We start from the raw sequence: 19,995 nt of genomic DNA, 5'->3' as shown, positions 1-19,995 counted from the left end.
AGCACATTTCTCAATTGCCAATCTCAATTATAACATAAAGTCGGATTTGATGTTTTGTCACTTAAAAGCTTCTGGAAGTCCCAATTTATGCTACATGTGTTTTTGATACCAAAGTTCTAATTTAATGTCTATTTTTTCCTCATAACATATTCTAATGAGTAATTTCTATTCCTTTTAACATAATTTCTCAAAAAGAGTAGAGGAGAACAGACAATAAGCCTGTTCTTTCACACTTAACCACCAATAATATGACAACATAGAAGGGGATCTCTGTATCTACAATTTCATGATAGCATGCCTTTGGATATAAATCCCATGAGTATAACATTATGGCAAATTAATACGTTCTAGCTTGGCTGATTTCAGTGAATGAATTAACTTGTGTGCAAAAAACTTACTGGTACACTCGGTAAAAACTATTCTATGAGCAGATGTGCTGAGTCTTTGCTTTCTGAAGTCATGTAGCTTCCTGCGAATCTGTATACGCAAATGCCGTTCAAAAACCACAGGCTGGTGATGTACCTCAGTGGCCGAGTGCTTGCCTATACGCACAAGTCCCTGGTTTTGCTCCCCAGCACTGCAAGAAAGCAAACAAACAACAAAACCAACAGTACCAACTTTGCTATGCTATTTTTAAAATAATGAACAGATTAAAAATCCGAATTGAGACAGATTGAGCCTCTGTGGTGTCACACTCTGAGTATTCTCTGTTGTGTAAACCTCCAGTTCATTAAAGTGACACAAAAAGCAACCCCTGCCACATTGACAGGATCTATGGAAGGCTCATCCAAGTCTTTGGAGAAAAGTGATGTCATATACTTTCTTGCACTGCAACTGCCATTGTGGCTGCCTAAAGGGGAAAAGAAGAGAGGCCTCTAGCCAAAAACATAAAATCACTTTCTGGGGAGAGGAGAAGTTTGGGTCAAGGCAGGATCTGGCAAAGTCAAAAATCCCAAGAATCTTTGAAAACTGATGCTGACTTTCTATAGTCTGTAACAGGTGTTGGGGAGATGATGACCTCAGATCTTCCATCAGCTGCTCCCCTCAAAGCACATGCCAAGTTATCTTCCTTGGAACACCACGGTACCAGAGTAACCAATTTCAGAGCAAATCACAAAGCCTAGTATGGATGCATTGTTCCACTTACAATTCAGCCCGAATCTCTGATTTAGCTGACTTTGAAAGGTTCCATTAAGTTATGAAAATTTCATATAGGAAAACAAAGAAATTTTCATTCAGGAAAAGGCTTACTTTTACCCAAAATTCTAAAGTTGGGTTCTTACAAATCTACAAATTAAACTGTAGGAAAATTCATAACTTTGGCCAAAATCACAAAAATTGAATGCCTGCTCAGAAACCTATTCTTGTTGTGTTCTTAATCAAGAAAAATGGAACATAGGTACTGCAGCATATATAAAGGAGTGGCCATGGTCAATATCACCACAAAAAACCTTCCAACTACAAGGCTAAATGTAACTTTTTTGGTGTGGGAAGGAGCTAAAGACACTTGAAGAGGCACACCATGGTATTAGAAATAACCACACTAAATGTCCATAATTGAAAGGTGTTCTATCCTCAGTCTGTTGCAAAGATAATTTAAATATTGCTTGGAAAACAAAGACCTTCCTGAGGTAACCAAATTGCATATAATCATAAAGCACAGACGGCATATATTAATATTATCATTTGGACATCCTTGAGTACAATATGCCCAATAGATAAATTGACTTTATAATATTCCCTGGCTTAAATGAAAGTAAAAAGATGCATTGAAGGACACAATAGTTGTCTTCGATGCAGGATGCTGTATTACATAAATTTATCAGGCACACAAGATTGGTGTATCCAGGACAATTGCCACCTTGTATCTGGGGAGTGCTACTATATGTATTGTGCAATAAACATTATACAGCACAATAAATGAGGCAAAGCAACTGGGAAAATATGTGAGGGGAAAGCTGAGAAAGGATTATAAAATATCTTTGTGAACATTAACATAAATGATGCGTTACAATTTTCCAGCTTTATTCTTCTGACAAATTGTCCATATAGTAATGCTTTCATAGTGCGCTACCATTTAGAACCATGCAGCACAAACCATCTACCTGTAAAATCTGTAGTTTCTTTTGTCAGGTTTGTTGCTGTTATTCACGTGTCAGGTGTGCTAGTTAGGTGGTAAATTTATAGTGTATACAGTAACTGGCCTTCCCAAACATGCTCCCTTAGAAAAACAAAATGAAACACAATAGCAATGAGAAACACACAACAAAATACAACGAGCAGTGTCCCTGGCTTTCTGCAACATCTGCCCATTGCACCCATCCTGTCTGTTTAGAACCACCCTCATGATTATTACATCATTTATTTTGTGCTCATTGTGCTTGGGTTTATATTTCCCCTTTGTCTAGGACCTTTTCAAAAGCATGAATTTTGTATTCTGCTTCTTTTTCTTGGAATATTTGGGTTTGGGAATTTATTCACTATTTCTAAGACATACAGTAGTACTTACTGTTTGGTATTTTTTTCCTTTTGTTACCACGACTCGCTTTTTCCCTGATATTGGCAAACTCCTTTGTTTTTCTTCTCCCAAGCATGCACTCTTGAGTCCCCCTTCTTAATTATGGAGAGGGAGGGGTTAATAGCTATTAGTAGATACATCTCTCTTCTAGAATCTGAACTAGCTTTTAAAATTTGTTTTCCCTCCCTTAATTTATAAATATTTTAATCAATAATGTATCTATTATTTCCCAAGTGAGCCCTAAGGAGTACGTTTGATGGCTTCACACAAGCCATTCCAGGAGAATGGCCTCTCTCAAGCAGCTGACACCAGTGAGCTTTGCTAGTTTTTACCTCTCTTGAGTCCCTATATTTTTAGGTTAGCCAGCAAAGGCACACTCACTCCATCACTGAACCAATGAAATTGATGTGATGTGCAAGTTCCCTAACTCCCTTTTGCTGAACTTGCATTGTATTGTCCGTTGCATATTCTGTCAGAAGCTAGCCTGGAACAAAAAGCCAGTCATCAGAGAAAAATACTGTCTGTCCTCCACGTTGTAATTGCACTCAATCAGCATCAGCTCTGCATCAATAATTAGACAGAGGTCCAATAATTATGTTGGCAATGAGACAACAGAGTGAAAATTTCAGTGATTTCCACCAAGTAACTGTCCAAGGGTGCAAACCAGTGTTTAAGATTGATGTACCCCTCTTACTCAAAATGTACAGTTGATTGAGAACTGGTACCCTTTGCATTGTTTGGAATATTCCCTTCCAGTTGTTGCCTCTCATACCAACTGAAGAACTACACTTGCTTTCATATATGACACACTTGCTTTGAAAAATCTAATTAAAACTTTCTTTTTGGTCCTTAGGTAGAAAGATGGCTCTGCTGAGATGAGCTCTTAATTAATGCACCGAGAGCCTGCGAGTCCCACCTCTCAACAGGAATGATTGACGTCCAAGGATACATAAATTACACTAATTGAGCTCTGCCTCTGTATAGGCTTTCCACAGCCAACTCATCAGAGAAGCTAGGTGAGTAGACCAGCATAAAAAGTTATCTCAATATGTTGTATGCTTTCCCAAAGGGTGGAAGAGGAACTTTCCAGGCTGTTGCACATTTATTACCACAGAAGGCAGTTCTTTTCTTCAGTTTTAAGATGTAGGTTTTGAATTGCAGTTTTTTTTAATTACAAAAATTAGCATTTTTAACATAACCATTTAAATTTAAATAATCACATTCTCTTTACAATTTTCAAGCAGCAAGACTTGCAAGCCAATTACAGTATGCAAAATTCACTTGGCATCATTTGTTGATATTAAATTGTGTTGCATAGCAACCAACACATATGCTATGGAGGGATTGTTTGAAATCAAATCCAATCTTCATCCTTGAATTTAGTTTTCAAAAATTTACCTAATTGTAAGCACACCAAAACCCCAGTTTCAGCCAAAGACTATTCTGAAATGTTTCTTTCATGTTTATTTCATTCTGAAAGAAATTTTTAGGTATTCTAAAGCTCCTGTCTTCATGAAATTTAATAAATCAGTTGGTACAATTTAGGTGGTTTATTATTCTAAAATAGAACTCAGAGACAGGGCTAGTTGCTAAAAAAATTATACTACATTGGACTTCCCCATTTATATTTTGAAATTTTTTATGACAATTTTAAGTGCCTTTATAATTGTAAAAACCTTGTTTTAATTATTTTCAAGAAAAATATAAATAATATGAGAATTTCCAGATATTAAACTATTTATTTAAAATATATCACTAAAATATCTTTGTTATTCAGACAAAGTATAACTAGGATTTGAGTTTTACTATATAAAAATTTCTAAGAAAAGAATTAGTAGATAAAAGCCTTAAAAAATTAGATTAAGAAATTTTTAAGCACAAAATGAAGCATCAAAATGAATAGAAGTGGAAAAAGTAAATGGTAGAGAAGCAAAGTACAGAACAGTAGAGATCTTGCAGGAAGTCTTAGAAATAATAAATACATGACCATACGTAATTGTTAGAATAAATTAGCACTGATAAAAGGTAGATAGAACAAAAAAAGGTGATAAAAGGAAACAGGACTAGATTCAGAAAATATTTAGGGGACCACTATGAACTAGGGATTCACTTAAGACTTTAGATTTCTAAAACATTCAGAAGAATATGTGCTGTCCACACTTTCTTTTTCCACTCCACTGCACTTTGCTGTACCTACTGTTTCAAATTGGGAAAAATGTGGAGCCCCACTTAAAAAGAAAATCATAAGATAGCTATATTTCTGTCAAAATTGCTTTATTATTACCTGGGAGAAAACCTGAAGTGGAGAAAAAAATTGAGAGATATCAGAAAATCCTGAGCTGATAATCTCATAAAAATATAAAATGCTTTTAACATCAAGACTTTCTGGCAATGACTGAAATGGAAAAGTCTTCTTTACGGAAAGATCTTTTTACAATTTGGTGGCTGGCAGTATCCAAATGTATCATGACCAGTGAAATATAAATAATACAACATTTCTGTTTTTAAAATTATTTAGGTGTATGAGAATGAAACATAGATCTCAAAAACCTAAGGTGTTTACTTTCTCTTCTGTAATTGTACATTCATAACACATCCCTTCATTCTAAATTATATGCTAAGCAAAGTGTGATATTTGAGGAGCTTTTCTATGAAATTATGCTTGAAATGACCTAATCCATTCATCTCTCTTGAGAATTTATGTATTCAATAATCATGAAAAGGCATTATCACTATGTGCTTCTTTAGTGTCATATCCATAGAAATATTTATTAGTAGAAAAAGTAACCATATGTTCCTAACATTGGCAGATAATTATACTCGATTTCCCTTATTTTTAATTCAGTTAACAGAAAACTCAGGATACTTTAACAATACTACATTGGCAATACCTTTGGATGTAAGTTGATAAAATGTTCTTGAATTAGTATCAACTTCTTTCTTCATATGTGTGGGTAATTACAGTGCTGATGCCTGACAGAAAGCCATAAGTCATTACCAAATGAAGCACAGTCAGCACTATGATGAGGAAGGGCCACCTTGCCTGGAATGGAACCATTAACATAATAGCCTATCACTCAGGCTAATAAAATCAGCTAAGTCTCTACTGTTTCTGAACATGGACTACCAGATCCATGCTTCCACTTGCTACATTATATCTCCATCATGCAATTATTAGTTGATACATGAATGAACAAAGCAAGAGATGTCTTGGGTAACTTCTAAATACACACAATATCATGAAACCCTAGAAAAATCATCTCTCATCTTCAAAGAAGAACATTTATCCTGTACATAGTGCTTTGGTCATTTATTAGGCATCATACTTTTTTTTGTTTAGAACTCATACAGTTCTTTAAGTATGGGTCTATTCAGTTAGCTGAGCAATTCTTTAATTCACTACTGTTTGATCTCTGGGTTAATTACTTGCTTGCAACTTTAATAGCAATTTTAGAATGTGTCGATTTACTTACAGTATTTGTTACCTTTATTTATTTTATTTTTTTTTTTTGCAAATTTCTTTTATTTAGCATATAATTGGGTCATGTGTCTTGTTTTTTGTTTTTTCAATATCAATTAAAATACAGAGGCTGGCAGAGTTGGATTTTTGTCAGTCCTACATGTTAAAAAAAAAAAAGACACATGAAAACCTTTGTTACCTTTAAAAAAAAAGAAGTAGAAAAAAGCAATGAACGTCCTATAACTATCAATACAGTTTGTATTGTGATAATTTTAACTTGTAAAAAGAATTATGACATGATTAGAACAAATACAGTTTACAAAGTCTCTCCCTTCTAAAATATTATTTATAGTTTCTTAATGTTTTCCCATGGAAATATATATGTAATTTATGCACTTACTAAGCAAATATTGGTGAGGATTTTCTATGTGCTGGGGATTATTTATGGTGCTAGGATTCTAATAGTAAACAAAACAGATTTAAAAAAAAAAAGATTCTCTGGCCCTGACGGGAAGAAACATGCTATAAACAGAGCAAATAAATAAGTGTGTGTGTGTATGATATGGTGAAGGGAATTAGGGGTGCTTTTGTAAATAATGCCAGTCTTACTGGGAAAGATATTTGAGAAAAGATATGGAGGTCAGGTAAGGCACTACTCTACAGCTATCTGGGGAAAGAGTTCCATTCCCAGCAGAAAGAACAGCACTCACAAAGTCTGAGTCACGACCCACTTGGTGAGGAGAGTAGAGCAAAGGGACTTTAGTGCTGGAATGGGCATAATTGTGACCAGAAGGTTAAGAGCAGTAGGAATATCAGAGACAGACAACCGGGGGCTATCGTCACAGTTTTTAGTTCTTAGTTTATGTAAGTAAGATGGTTAGCTTTCAAAGGATTTTTTTCTAGATGTAGAATATTGGAGTATTTAAGGACAAAGATTACCTGATCCATGTTTTTAAAGGCATTCCTGGTTGTTAGGTTGAGAATATATTGAAAAGGAAGAAGAGCAGGTAGGGATACAAGTTAGGTGACTATTTTAATAATCCAGGCAAGAGTTGATGGTAACTTGGACCAAGATGGTAGAGAAGGTAGTTAGTAATATGTGGATTCACATTCCAAATATATTTTGAAGGTAGTACTAGCAAAATTTACTGATAGATTGGGTATTACATGAGATAATCAAGAAGAGCCAAAAATGACTCCAACATTTTTGGTCTAAGAATAAGTTGGCAGAACTCTATTTTGGACCTGTTTGGTTTCAGATAGTTATTAGATATTCAATTGGAAACATCAGATAAACTGCCCAGAACATATATATATATATATATATATATATATATATATATATATATATATATATATATATATCATTTGTGTTTAATTTCTAAACTCACACTCATCTCTCTCATTCTCTCTTCATTGTCTCCTCCAGTATCAACTCTTTCCAGGATTGTTCCACAGTTGTCTGTCTGTATGATAGGACTCAGTGCCCCTCGTCACTTTCTTCTCTCTTCCCTATTGATTCTTCTAGCCATTTATGAAAATATATTTATTAACCTAAAAGCTTCAGTATCACTGTAAGTTTAAAAAGTCTATTGATTTTTCAATTTGCATTGACTTATTATTAAGCATGTAAATAAATTTGAGGAAGTTCAAGATCTTGTCTCTGTATAATATTCATATCTAAGTGCCTAGGAGGTTTTTAGCATTTACTTATTCTCTTTTGTGAATGTTGGTAGAGTGTTCAGGTTTTCTTATTTTGGACCTATACATTTATTTATTTACATTTATTTTGCAAGTACCTGCACATTTGCATATTCCTGACTGTTAACATAGTGAATAATAGAATGGTGAAAAGAAAATATTAAACATTCATGTGTCATCACATTCATATATTATTCAATTTTTAGACATTGGTCTATTATTTCTATATCTAAATTATAAATTCCTAACACATACTTCCCCCATGTTTTTGCTAGTGACAATTTGTACAATAGCTAGAAGGTAAATAAAGAAACAGATTTTTCATGTTTTCAGAGGTAGGTGTACCTGAGATAAGTATCCTGTGTACATAAAAAGGGAAAGTTGTAAAAATAAAATATGTTAGGTTGGATAATCATCTATAATGTTAACAGTCCAATTGCTTGTCATGTAGAGGAAAGTTGGGTTTTAATTAAGCAATAAGACATGACAGAGCGTGAATTATGGAGTAATAATTCTTGTCTAGTATATTGTTAGACAAGAGGCCGAGGGCCAGGTGTCACTGCATACACCATGCATAAATTATTACACTCTAATTTAAATCTAGAACATTATAGAATAATTCCAAAATATTTTTCAAATAGTTTTGCTACATGAGAACTATAGATTAAACATGTTTTGTAAAAAGGATATCTACTCTAATGCTGTAAGACTCAGACACTAAAGAAAAGCACTTACCTGAGAGGGGAAAAATATATCAAGAAACTATAGTAAAATTAGCTTAATATTGATTATTCCCTAAATAGTATTGTTGTAGAGGAGAGTCCTAAGCAGTAGATACATTAATTTTTCCCCTATAATCAGAAAAAGATGATAGAAGTCAAGTTTAGAAAGAATTTAAAAAGAGTCCTTTTTGCCTTTTTCTTCACAAAGCAGCACTAGCTAACAAATAACTCTAACATAAATCTTCTTGAGGAAAAAAATACATCTTCCTGAAAAAACTTGGCAAAGGGTGGAGCAATTTTACAGAATTTTGGGTCCTTTTAAATCAGCGTGATTTGTAATCCTAACACTCTCCCTTGTTACATACCATTTTGAAGGTCCTCTTTTGTAAAGACATTAAAACAGATCTCTTATCACAGGAAAACACATTGTTTGAAATAGTGCTTTTTGAAAAAAGAAAACTCATTTCTGCCCATTCAAAAGAAAACTGTTTGAGGGCAAGGATGTGACTATAATAAAGAGAAAGTCTCCACTTGCTATCCATCTACAGAGCACTCTGGCTAGCAGTGTTTCAAAAAAGGATTTCTTTTTAAATTGATTATATTTTTGTGCTTTTATTGCCAATATTATATACTTTTGAGAGGGTTGGTGTGTTAACAAGTTCAGCTTCTTTTGTGAATATTGCAAGATGAATGTCACAATTCGGACCTTTAATACAGTCTCAGGTTCTCCTATAAGTGAATGCACTTTACCATCAAATTTGATCATTTTCTGCAAGTTTGATAACTAAGGTTGCTTAATATAAAGATTAAATGGTCCTTAACAGGTATTTTTTAAAGGAACTCCAGGAAATCCCGCCCCCTACCCCAAAAATTGTGTCTCCTAATATCTCATCTCACTATTTAATCATTTACTCTTCTGAATTAAAACTTATGTCTCCAAATTACCTTATTAAAATAAAATCTCTCCCAAATCAATAAGACAGGACCTAATCATCAGTTATTCATCTCTTAGCAGAGACTGGCTTATCTAATTAGCTTAAGAACGCACAGAGCAAACAGATATGGGAAAGGCCTATTGTATTGAACCTGAATAGAGGAAGTTTCCAGCCAGGAAAGTTGGGGAGAGAGATGCTGTAGGGGACAGAGGCTTAGCTCCCGGAAAGTGGGCTGAAAGCACACTTTGCTCATGGTCACAGGATAGCAGCCTCGAAGGGAGAGAATTGTGGGTTCTTCAGGGAACCATGGACCATGTCTTCTCTGATGCCTACTATGTGTCCTAAATGATGAAAAGGACAGGGAAAGGCAAAGAAAATTTTATCTTCAGTAACCCTAACAGTTTTAGCAACTCTCTTACTTATACCAGGTCCAATACATCTATCACAATACTAAAATGAAACTGTTTTTAGCTCTTTCCCTAGTTTCTGTTAAGCTGAACTAGGCCAAGATTGACTTTTCTATGTAATGGTTTTAATTGCTCCTCTCATGATGCATCTCCATAGGATTTCATTCCAAAATTTTGTTGTGTCAAATCAGCCTTATGAAAGAACTCATCCTAATTCATTTTAAGACATGAATTAGCCTTAAGTGTTCACTTCTTTACCATCCAACAGACTTCAAGGCCAAGATTCCCCACCAAAAGTCAGATTAGGTAGAGATCTATGTAAATTGAAGAGACCACAACTTATAATTTTTCTCTTTGTTGTATCAGTTTGGACCACCTACATGATGATCTTTTAAAAGGTAACAGTCACCTGGAGAATGATGGTTAGAGGGAGGGCCACAATAAAATGATGCTGTTAACATGCAACAAAGGGCATTGTAAAACAAGGGTAAATGAAAATCACCTCTGCATTTTTAGAAATGAGTACTCAATTGCTTTAATTTTTATACTAGCATGCCCTTGACTTAAGATATATCTACTTCTACGGGTCTAAGGCCATACCACCCTGAAGACACCAGATCTCATCTGAGCTTCGAAACTTAGCAGGGCTGGGCCTGGTTAGTCCTTGGATGGGAGAACTAGAGCTTTTGAAAAATAGTTCAGCATATAATCACTTATGAAAATAATTATTTCACCAAGTGACAGCTTATTCAAACAGGCAACATAATCAAATTTCAGCTAGTCATACCAACAGAGTCAGATAATCACAATTATTTTTATAGGTTTATGTTTATTAGGATATATTACTAGCACTTATTTTGTGAAAATATTAATGCTAGAAATTTGGTCTTGTTAGCATAAGTGCCAAAAATATGACAGGGGTTAGAGATTGAGAAACAAAGGCACGTAGAGATCCCTGTAAGTAAGCTTTGGGTCCAATCTTTTAACCCAAGAATATGATTTGAAGGCCAAAATTATTTCCAGGAAACTGTATTATTTACTGATGAAGTTAAACTTAGAATATCTTTTTTAAATTGCATTTAGCAATTACTAAGGCTTTCTAAAAGGAGAAGGAAGGAACCTTTGCCATTTTTCCAATTTTGATCCTTGACTATTAAATTTCTGCCATTGACCATTCTGGGAACTTTCTCCTCACAGTGTTGTCAGCCACCTTCTTTCTGCTCCAGAACCAATTATGCATTTTCATAAGTGCCACAGTGGAAAGAAATCCTGGAGTGACAGACAGGGGCATTGACCTCATCACATCAAGATCAGCAATCATTTCTACAGAAAGGATTCCATGATCGTAGCAGAAGCTGTCCCTTTCCTTCACCCGGGCTTAGTTTTAGTCCATGTATGTTAATGGCTGTCACATGTTGTTGTGTATATGGGAGGGGTTGTTTTGATTGAGGACTTCTCTCACGATCTTTGGTGGTGATTGAGGAATAGAATGACCTGTAAGTTAAGGACAGGGAAAAAAGAAGACAGAGAGTTAGTGTCCAAATTTTTTTGCAAGTGCCTTCTACAAGGTATACCTATATCACTTTGTCACACATCATCTTGATTCTTAACTCTTCTTTCCTAACATCACTTTAATGCTTGTTACCTCAATTTTTTACCAGAGTTGAAAGTCCTTAGCTTGAAAGCAGTAGCCTGGATTCACATTCTTAATTTCTGTCCTATACTGGCAGCTGCTTTTAATATTCTGTCTCAGGCTGTCCACCAACTATGACTCACTCTACCAGAGCAGTTTATCAAAAAGGACACCAGTCATAGTTTCTCACAAGGACACTTACAATATAAGTTATTGAAATTCCATGCTATTTCATTTGGATTCAAAAATAAATGCAGTATCAGTCAAGAACAAACTAGAAAAAGTAATATGTATTACATCATTCAAAATGGTATCATTTATATTTTCGAGTAAGAATCATTAACAACATAGTCCCAATGTTATTTTCTGAAGTCTCTGATATATGGAGCTCACAGAACAGAAGGTAAAATTATTAAAAAGTAAAGTCAACAGTCACCAGAATTTTCTACTTTGCTTTCAAAATAGAAAAATGAAATTAGAGTTTTAAAGCCATAGCATATAATGTGACCAAGGAAGGGGGTGGGCAAAGAAAGGGTACCGGAAAAAACAAGAAACTAAAAATAACTTAATGGCAATTTAATAACCGACAAAATTTATTCCATCGCTGGAAAAAGTTCACCTGCTGCCACTCACGCTGCAGGGATTTAGTGCTCCTAGCTGAACCCAAACATGGGATTCGGAAGTATGTGATTACAATTATCTGCAAAGCACCTCTCTGCTTAGTATTTCATTATTTGTTTAACAGAAATAAGAATCTTCAGGTTTAGAAGTATTAAAAACATAGGCACAAAAAGCAGGAGAGAACTAAAACCCATGTGTGCAGATAGCATTAGGGCACCTGGTGGTAATCAGAGAACTATAGGTCAGGTGTTCCTCACACAGAAATACTTTAAAAGTGAGAGGTTAGTTGGAATCCCATACAATCAGCCACTGTCAAAGCATAAAAGAGAAAAATATCTCCCCCATGAAAGCAAGAGCAGAGGCAACCTATGCCACTGAATCCTTATCTCTTGGATTCTCCTCCCAGCTCTCCATAATTCAAAACAGGCAGGCAGCAGGCTGTACAGATGGAGACGCACCAGTCAGAGTCCGCATGGAGCATTATAGATCTGGCTAGTTGTCTAGTTAACAGTCAGCTATTTTTGGATAATACCCACAGTTGTTTTGCAAAAAAAAGAAGACGAGAAAAAGTTGGATTTATCCTGAGTTCAAGTATATAAAAATATTTGTACAGATTGGTACAGGGTTGAGCCATTTTTCTCAAATTTAGACTCTCTGCTGATTTCTTAAGCTGACTTCCTGTGCAATCATCAACAAGGAGATTGTTGAAATGATTCTGCGGGTCACATTAATGGCATATTACACAATTTTAAGTCTCAAAAGAAATTTTTGGGGCACTGATTATTATTTGTGTATAGTTTTGTTTGTTTTTTACTTTGAACAAGCAGATGGCATGGCGGCTCAGAGACTTCCTTGCATGTCATACCAACACACAGTACTAGGTACAAAGAAGGTGCTATGTAAGTAAGGTATGTCAAAATTATGGGCTGGGATTCCTCAGCCAGCAGCAACACATGGGAGAGCTCCCAGTTCATAGAATTTGGAAGTTTAATGAGGCTTGATTCATTTAGGTAATGAAACAATGCAGAGAATAAGACAACTGTGTAAGATTGACAAGTGTGTTCCTAGGGAAACATACAGATAAATATATATGATATATAAATATAGTTATGTTGGTAGATACGTAAGCTATCTTTTAAGCTATAAGTCAGTTCACTAATCACAAATCTTCCACCTCGTAATGAAACCAACAATCACAGTGTCATCTTTGACAGAAGCAAAGTTGAAGTTATCTATGATGGTTTTAACAAAATAGAAGAAGCAACAATAATGAAAAAATTTATCACATTCATATAGCGCTTACTACTTGCTGGTACTGTGTTCTATATCCCAGTGACAAATAAATTATCATACAATCCTTGCTTTCAACTTTCTTATGATACAACAGGGTGAAGACAGGTACTAACTATTTTTTTAAGGAAAAAACAAATAACGCGATTTAGATATTTCAGTACAGGGAACAAACATTTGGGTGTAGAAACATTGAGGAAATGTTCATGGATAAAAAACAGTTGATGTTTCTTCAAAAAATGGGTGATTTTCAAATAGTAGTGAAAAAGAGGACATTTCAACACAAGGTGCCATTAACATAAGATTGACAATGGCAAGGTAATAAAACATATTCAAGAAATAATTACTAAGTTAATCTGGATGGAATATGAGGATTGTGCCTGGGGGTAATTGGAGAAATCTGGACCATATTTTGGAAAGCTTTGGATTGCAGGCAAACATGGCTCCAGTCATGAATCTCATTTCAGAACTGGAAACTCTTAAGAGCCTCTAATTGTTCCTTAGCAATCCATCACTGACTTTGCAATTCCACTATTAGTAAATGCCCTTAATGTTATTATATGTGCTGAAAGATTCCTCTACACTTGGTTACTGTTACTTTCCAAAGAAATTATCAAGGTCATATGTTTTGTTACATTTTAGAAAGTCAGCTCTCAAGTGCAAACCTGTCTCCTGCCTGCTAGTGAGCTCTTCCTGGTTTCTCTCTTCAAATTTTAGACTCATCTCAGTGCCAGTTGCTTGGCTACTTATTTACTAAGGGGCCAGTAAATTAGAATGGTGGAGTTCTTGGCCTTTCCACATATCCAAGACATAAGGATTGATTGGTTTAGCACATTTTATTCCAATGCTAATTAAAGGGAAGGAAAAATGCTTCTTAATCTTGTACCCCAGTTGTTTACAGTTTAGTTATTTGCAGAGTATTCAGTTTGTTAATTTTTTCATTGTGATCTTTTTAAAGTTTTCTAAGTACCATAAGGATTCTTTCCTTTCTTATAGTCTTTTTTTGATTGAACAAAATAAAAATGTAAATTATTTTCCTCTTATAACATGATTCTAGGAAAAGAATGTGGATTGTTCTAGTCATAAATTAATCATATTTGATAAACTAAGAAGTTTAAGTCAACCAGTTAAAAATTTGAGTATACATGCTGTACTAGATAGCTCAAACCTAAACACAGAAAGTTGAAGTGACTTTGCAGAAATCAGAACAATTATCTACACTAGTCATGCTAAATCATTCCATTTGGCCAAAGGCAAGCAACTTATAATTCCAAACATAATCCAAAAGAGATCGTATAATATTTGTGACTAAGTGGCCTTAATGCACACAATTCTGTCACTTTATCCTTAGTGACATTGCTCTTCTGCCCTTCTGATTTCCCACGTACAATGGTGAAGACAAACTGTACATGTAATAAGAAATGGTCAATCATGCTTTGTAAGATCTTGAATGGTCCAGTACTCACAGTGTTTACAAGACTGTCTGGATTTCTTTTCTTTGTCTTGGATAACATTGTCCCTGATTGCTGTCCTGACTTTAATAAGTGAAAAAACAGTCCAATTTATGTGATCTCTGGCATCCTGTCACCTCATCAAGCAAGTGCAGTTGAGAAATCTTTCTAGGGAAATTTGTGATAATGTATCAAAAAATCTAAATAATCTTCAGTGAGCATCTCTGTGCCAGAGGAGTTGGCCACAGACCAAGAAGTGGGACTCTCCTAATTTCACAGATCAAGAAAAGCAAGTAAATGAATGTAAAGCTCTCCAAATCAAAGGGTGACTGGGGAAACAAGCAGCAAATGTCTTTTCTCTAATCAAGAAACAACAAATTTTCTTCCACCTTGTCCTCCTGGTGAAACAAAGGGAATGTTAACTCCCCCCTTGCCCAGGAGCACAAATAAGAACCAAAGCAGCTACAACTTGAAGAGGGAGGAAAAGGGCTGCAGTTTCATTTTTATTTGCTTCATAATTGATCAATTTCACTGCTATTTCTTTAGTAAATAAATAATTTTTTCCTCAATTGCTTTTCCTCATCAAAACACCATAGCTTATCACTCTATTTTAGAAAACTGAAACAATTGAAGCTTACAAAGCAGGTGCTGTTAGCAGAGGTAAATTGTGTGCCGAGTGCTTCAAGGTGGCCTGTGCAGGCAATAGGAGTAATAGGAATGATTACACCCTGTCGGATGGGGTTAGGATTTTAGAGCTTTCCTGCCTCATGAAAGGCTGTGACAGTCAAGTGGCACTGAAGCAGAACAAACTACGATGGCAGTTTGCTGCGAACAGTGCAACTGTCAAAACTGCTGTACAAAAGCAAATGTTAGGGATAACAATCAGCAAAGTTTGCAACCTGACCTGACCACCCCAATGCTGATGGCCCAAATGTCTGCACAAGAAAACTCCACTTATTTTTCCTTCTGGGGCATTCTGCCATCATGTGCAGAACTGCCTAGATCCTTCTGTGCTCTGAGTATTGTAAACTTTCCATATTATAACAAAGCATACTCTGTTTGGAAGAATACTAATTAATCCCCATAAATTCACGAGTGTGCGTATTCATATACTCACATGTAATGCAGGTGTCATTCATCATGCTTTGTGTTTGCAGCAATCATATGCAATCCATAAGGAGAAACCCTGTCCTTGTGTAAAATCTAGCTCCAATTATGTGGCAGTAAGAATAGGTTACAGCTCAGATGTAAACCTGCCATCACAAATAGGGTGAAATACTTCACACCCAAAGCTAAAACAGTGAGCTTAGCATTGTCACCAGTTTCTTGAAAAGTTGAAAAAAAGATTACTTTACACCCATGTGGTTTCACAGGTTTTTATTAGAAGCCACAATAGACACATTTCACCAGCAGTAAATGAGAAACCTTTCAACATTGTAATAACATGGGGCGAGTTTCTCAGCCTCCACCATCCTATGGGATTTCACCCATTGAGCTTCCATCGGTTGCAGGCTGAGAAGAGGCTGCCCACAGTGTCTCCATCAACAGCCACTCAATTTGAGCACTGCACTCTTTCCTGTTTTTCATGTTTGGGGGAGTCCAAAAGGGCGGGTGTGAGTCAAATCTGCAATCTTCAGGGTGCTAGGTGGCTTAACTCTTTGGAAGTCAAATTGTCTAGGTGTGATATGCACCAGGAACTCTTCTCAGATCCTAAAATCAATTTTTCTCTCTAAGAAAGCAAATCTGAAAGACCTCATGCATGCATTACTGTGGGATTTAACAAGCTGGTGTGCTCAGCACAGTAGGGTTTATAGCAGGAAAAAGAGTTCCCACTTACATCTAGTTAATAAATGTAATGGTTATTAATTTATAAAATATTTCTTGAATGAAAAATAATCCACACATATTTGTGTATCCAAAATAATTTGCAGGACCTATGATTTAGATATTTCATCTTCCTTTACTATAGCTGAAGAGGAAAATGAAATCATTCTACTTTTACTGCTAGGGTGGAGAACATATTTTTTTAAAGGAGTAGTAAATTAGCTTGCCCTGGAAGCATCTGTTTTCTGGCCTTCATCACTGCCAACTCCCTCTGTTTTCTTTGATCAATGATTTGCAAGGTACTATTATTATTTATATGTGCTACAATTACAACCAGTGACACCTCTCCTTCTCCAGCCCAAAGCCACAAATATGAAAGGAATAAATGCTGTTTATTATGACAGTCTGCCTTTTGTCTGTAGAACAATGACAAACTATACCACTGACAGCTCACAACCGTTTTTTTACTTCTTCTCCCCACCTCATTCTCAAGTGTTCTCAGGAATGTGACAATAGATGGACTAGAATAAAAATGCTTAGCGAGACTGTTGCATTCATTTACCTCCAATGAGCTCCTATGGGGACATATGTTGGAGGAAGAACAGAAAGACCAGCAGGGTGAAGAGTTTTTAAAGGTTTTGTACATTTTTGGAAGAGAGAAGGGGGCTTCTTGGTTTACTGAACAAGGATCCTCAGGCACTTAAGCACTTAACTTTTTAAATGTAGTCACACAATCTACAGGTAATCTGACTCAGGAACACAGATCAGAATAATTTAGAAAATTGGGAAAGAGTCTGTTTCCTTGGCCTGGGAACTTTTAGCTCAGCAAAAGTTGCACAGAATGATTTTGAGGACAGATATGTTTAAGGTTTTCCAAAGGGTATGCACTAATTAGCTTTCTAAGCTGTGTTAAGATGATGTGTTTACTGGATAATTGCACCTTATGGTACAGAATAGATTAGTAAGTAAAGAAATCTCTAAGATTTTTGTATATCCAACTTTGAGCAAAGTGCAGGCTTGTAAATATTTGACAGCCCACCTGCTTTCATCTAATCTCATTAGAAAAAATTGCTAAAAGCACCTGAATCTGGTCTCACAAAGAGATTGTATCTAGGGAAATGAAGTTTTATTTCCTCTTGTTATCAGTGCTTCATGAAAAAGATATTTGCTACTCTTTTGAATTCCACTCTTCTATTAAATTTTTAAAACCTGTGTTTTCTACAAAATTTATAATTTAGGAAACAAATTAAAAAGCCAAGACCAACTATATTGTTAAAAAAAAATCTCATAACTTCAAAAATTGTTTAAATATTTTATCTTCACTCTTTGACCTAAAGTCTTTTACAAGAAACTTAAATGTTCAAAACATGGTTTAGCCATTTAAAATTCACAGCATTTCTTGGAGGAAGATGGGGGTGGTTTCCAATGGAAAGTACAGAAGGAATTAAAAGAAACTTGATGAATACAGTCAAAGTAAGAATTTTAAATGAGTAAATTAAGCAAAATATGATACTAAATAGTTTATTCAAGGTAGGCATGGCAAAAATTCTAACATGTAACAATAAATATAAATGAATTTTCTAATACAGAACCAGAGGTAAAAGAGAAAATTCAACTGATTATAAACAATACACTTAAAATAAAGATTTTTAAATATTTCAAAAACATAACAGTAAATGAGCAGTGCCTAGTAAATATAAAACAAAGTTTGAGCTCCTTATCATATCATCTAGTATGGAATTCAAGTTTATAATCATTACATAGAATGAAAGAAGTATTCTGGAAGTGGAAAACTTTCTTTTCAAAAAGACAAAGTAGAAGCTTTTTGCACTAAGGAATGGGGCTGTGGAATATATGTAAGCCAAAAACTCACAGAAATGCAATTAGATAAAACCAATTGATAATGGAACCTTGGTTTGTAAAAGTCTGAGTTATAACTAAGTAGAGTGACAAACACAGGCTCTAAATCATACCATCAGCAGATTCGTTGGGGGCACGTGTGCACATGTGTGTATGCATCTGGATGGAAGCGAGATGGGTAAAATGACAGATACTGAACAAACAATTCTGTCACTCTTGCTGTACACTGCTACTCTTCCCAGGGTTTGACCTGTTAACTCATGTAATCTTCATAACATCCTCTTACAGATAAGGGAGCTGAGGCACTAAATGGATAAATGACTTGTTCAATGATACCTAGCTAGAGAGGAGCAAAGCAGGATTTAACTCAAGTGGACTGACTGTAGAACTGACAGTCTTAAGACTTGAAAGCCATATTGCCTACAGAATATATACATTCTTCTCTTATTCTGTGGACAAACTATAAAAGAACTAATGAATTTGACAAAATGACCTTTAACAAATTCTAAAACAGGAATTTTTAAACGGTGTTCTCTGACTGCAACCCAGTAAAGCAAGAAGTCATAAACAAAATTATCTTCCCCTCCTTAAACACAAACAAAATCTCCACCTGCATATTTGAAAATCTATTGTAATTGATTACAGAATCAAAAAACCCCAAACTAAGATTAAAAATAATTTATCAATTAAATTTACTAAATTATTCTTCTTAATACATGACACTTTTCACTAACAACTCTATTGTTTTAAAATTGTTAATAAAATTTCTAAATATTCTCCCAAATTCCCTTTATTTGCACTAATCTAGTCACTTAGGTATATCTATGTTTAATTTAATAGACCGCAATAGGAAAATTTCATACTGTTAACACAGAATTAATTTTATACCTTTCTAAGTATATATTACTTGGAGTTTAATTTCTCTTAAGTTAGATCCATTATGGTTATGAGAGTGAGATGTGTGACCTAAAAATTGCATTCAGTCCCACTCCAGAAGTCATTTGATAGCTTCAAGAGAGGAGGTGAGGCTTTCTTGTGCCCACCAAGAAGTTTGAGTATAATACAAAAAATTTGACCAACTGGCTATTATTTCTTCATGATATGCCTGCCTGTGTTTGTTCACTATCTTCCTCTGTTTCTCTCTTGAGAATCATATGCTTGATGAATATTCTTTCTGACATTTTACTACCTTCTTTACCCGAGGTCTTAACCTATATGGATTAGTACACTTTTTACTTTTATTGTTTTCTTCCAGATAGATGATAGATAGATAAATAGAAGATAGATAGATACATAGATAGATAGACAGATGATCATGTATAGACTGAATAATTATTTTGGTAAGTCTGTTCTATAAAGTATCATTCACAGTTAATTTAAATCACTTGAAACATCTCTATATTATCAGTCACTTAGTCAAGGCAGGAGATCACTGTTTTATTGATCTTTTTTATTTTTACTATCAATTATACTAAGTTGGTTGAAAAAAACTCATCATTATCAGTCTTGCAGTGTATTACATTGTCATGGTTATTGATGGCTAAAATAAAAAAAAACTATTCACACAGGGGAA

General features: G+C 34.9%; 1 protein-coding gene across 21 annotated transcripts in view; it reads left to right on the top strand.

Annotated features, from left to right (window-relative positions):
* Tenm3 (teneurin transmembrane protein 3) overlaps positions 1-19,995 on the top strand; it is a 2,373,066-nt gene that overhangs the window by 1,398,476 nt on the left and 954,595 nt on the right. For all 21 annotated transcript variants that reach the window (XM_074054924.1, XM_074054923.1, XM_074054922.1 and 18 more), the window contains exon 7: positions 3,372-3,534. The gene's annotated coding sequence lies outside the window, so the exon portion shown is untranslated. The remainder of the gene's footprint in view (positions 1-3,371; positions 3,535-19,995) is intronic.

This window comes from Castor canadensis, chromosome 14 (genome assembly GCF_047511655.1).
Source record: "Castor canadensis chromosome 14, mCasCan1.hap1v2, whole genome shotgun sequence".
Classification (NCBI taxonomy): Eukaryota; Metazoa; Chordata; class Mammalia; order Rodentia; family Castoridae; genus Castor; species Castor canadensis.
This window is presented reverse-complemented; position numbering and strand designations above follow the sequence as displayed.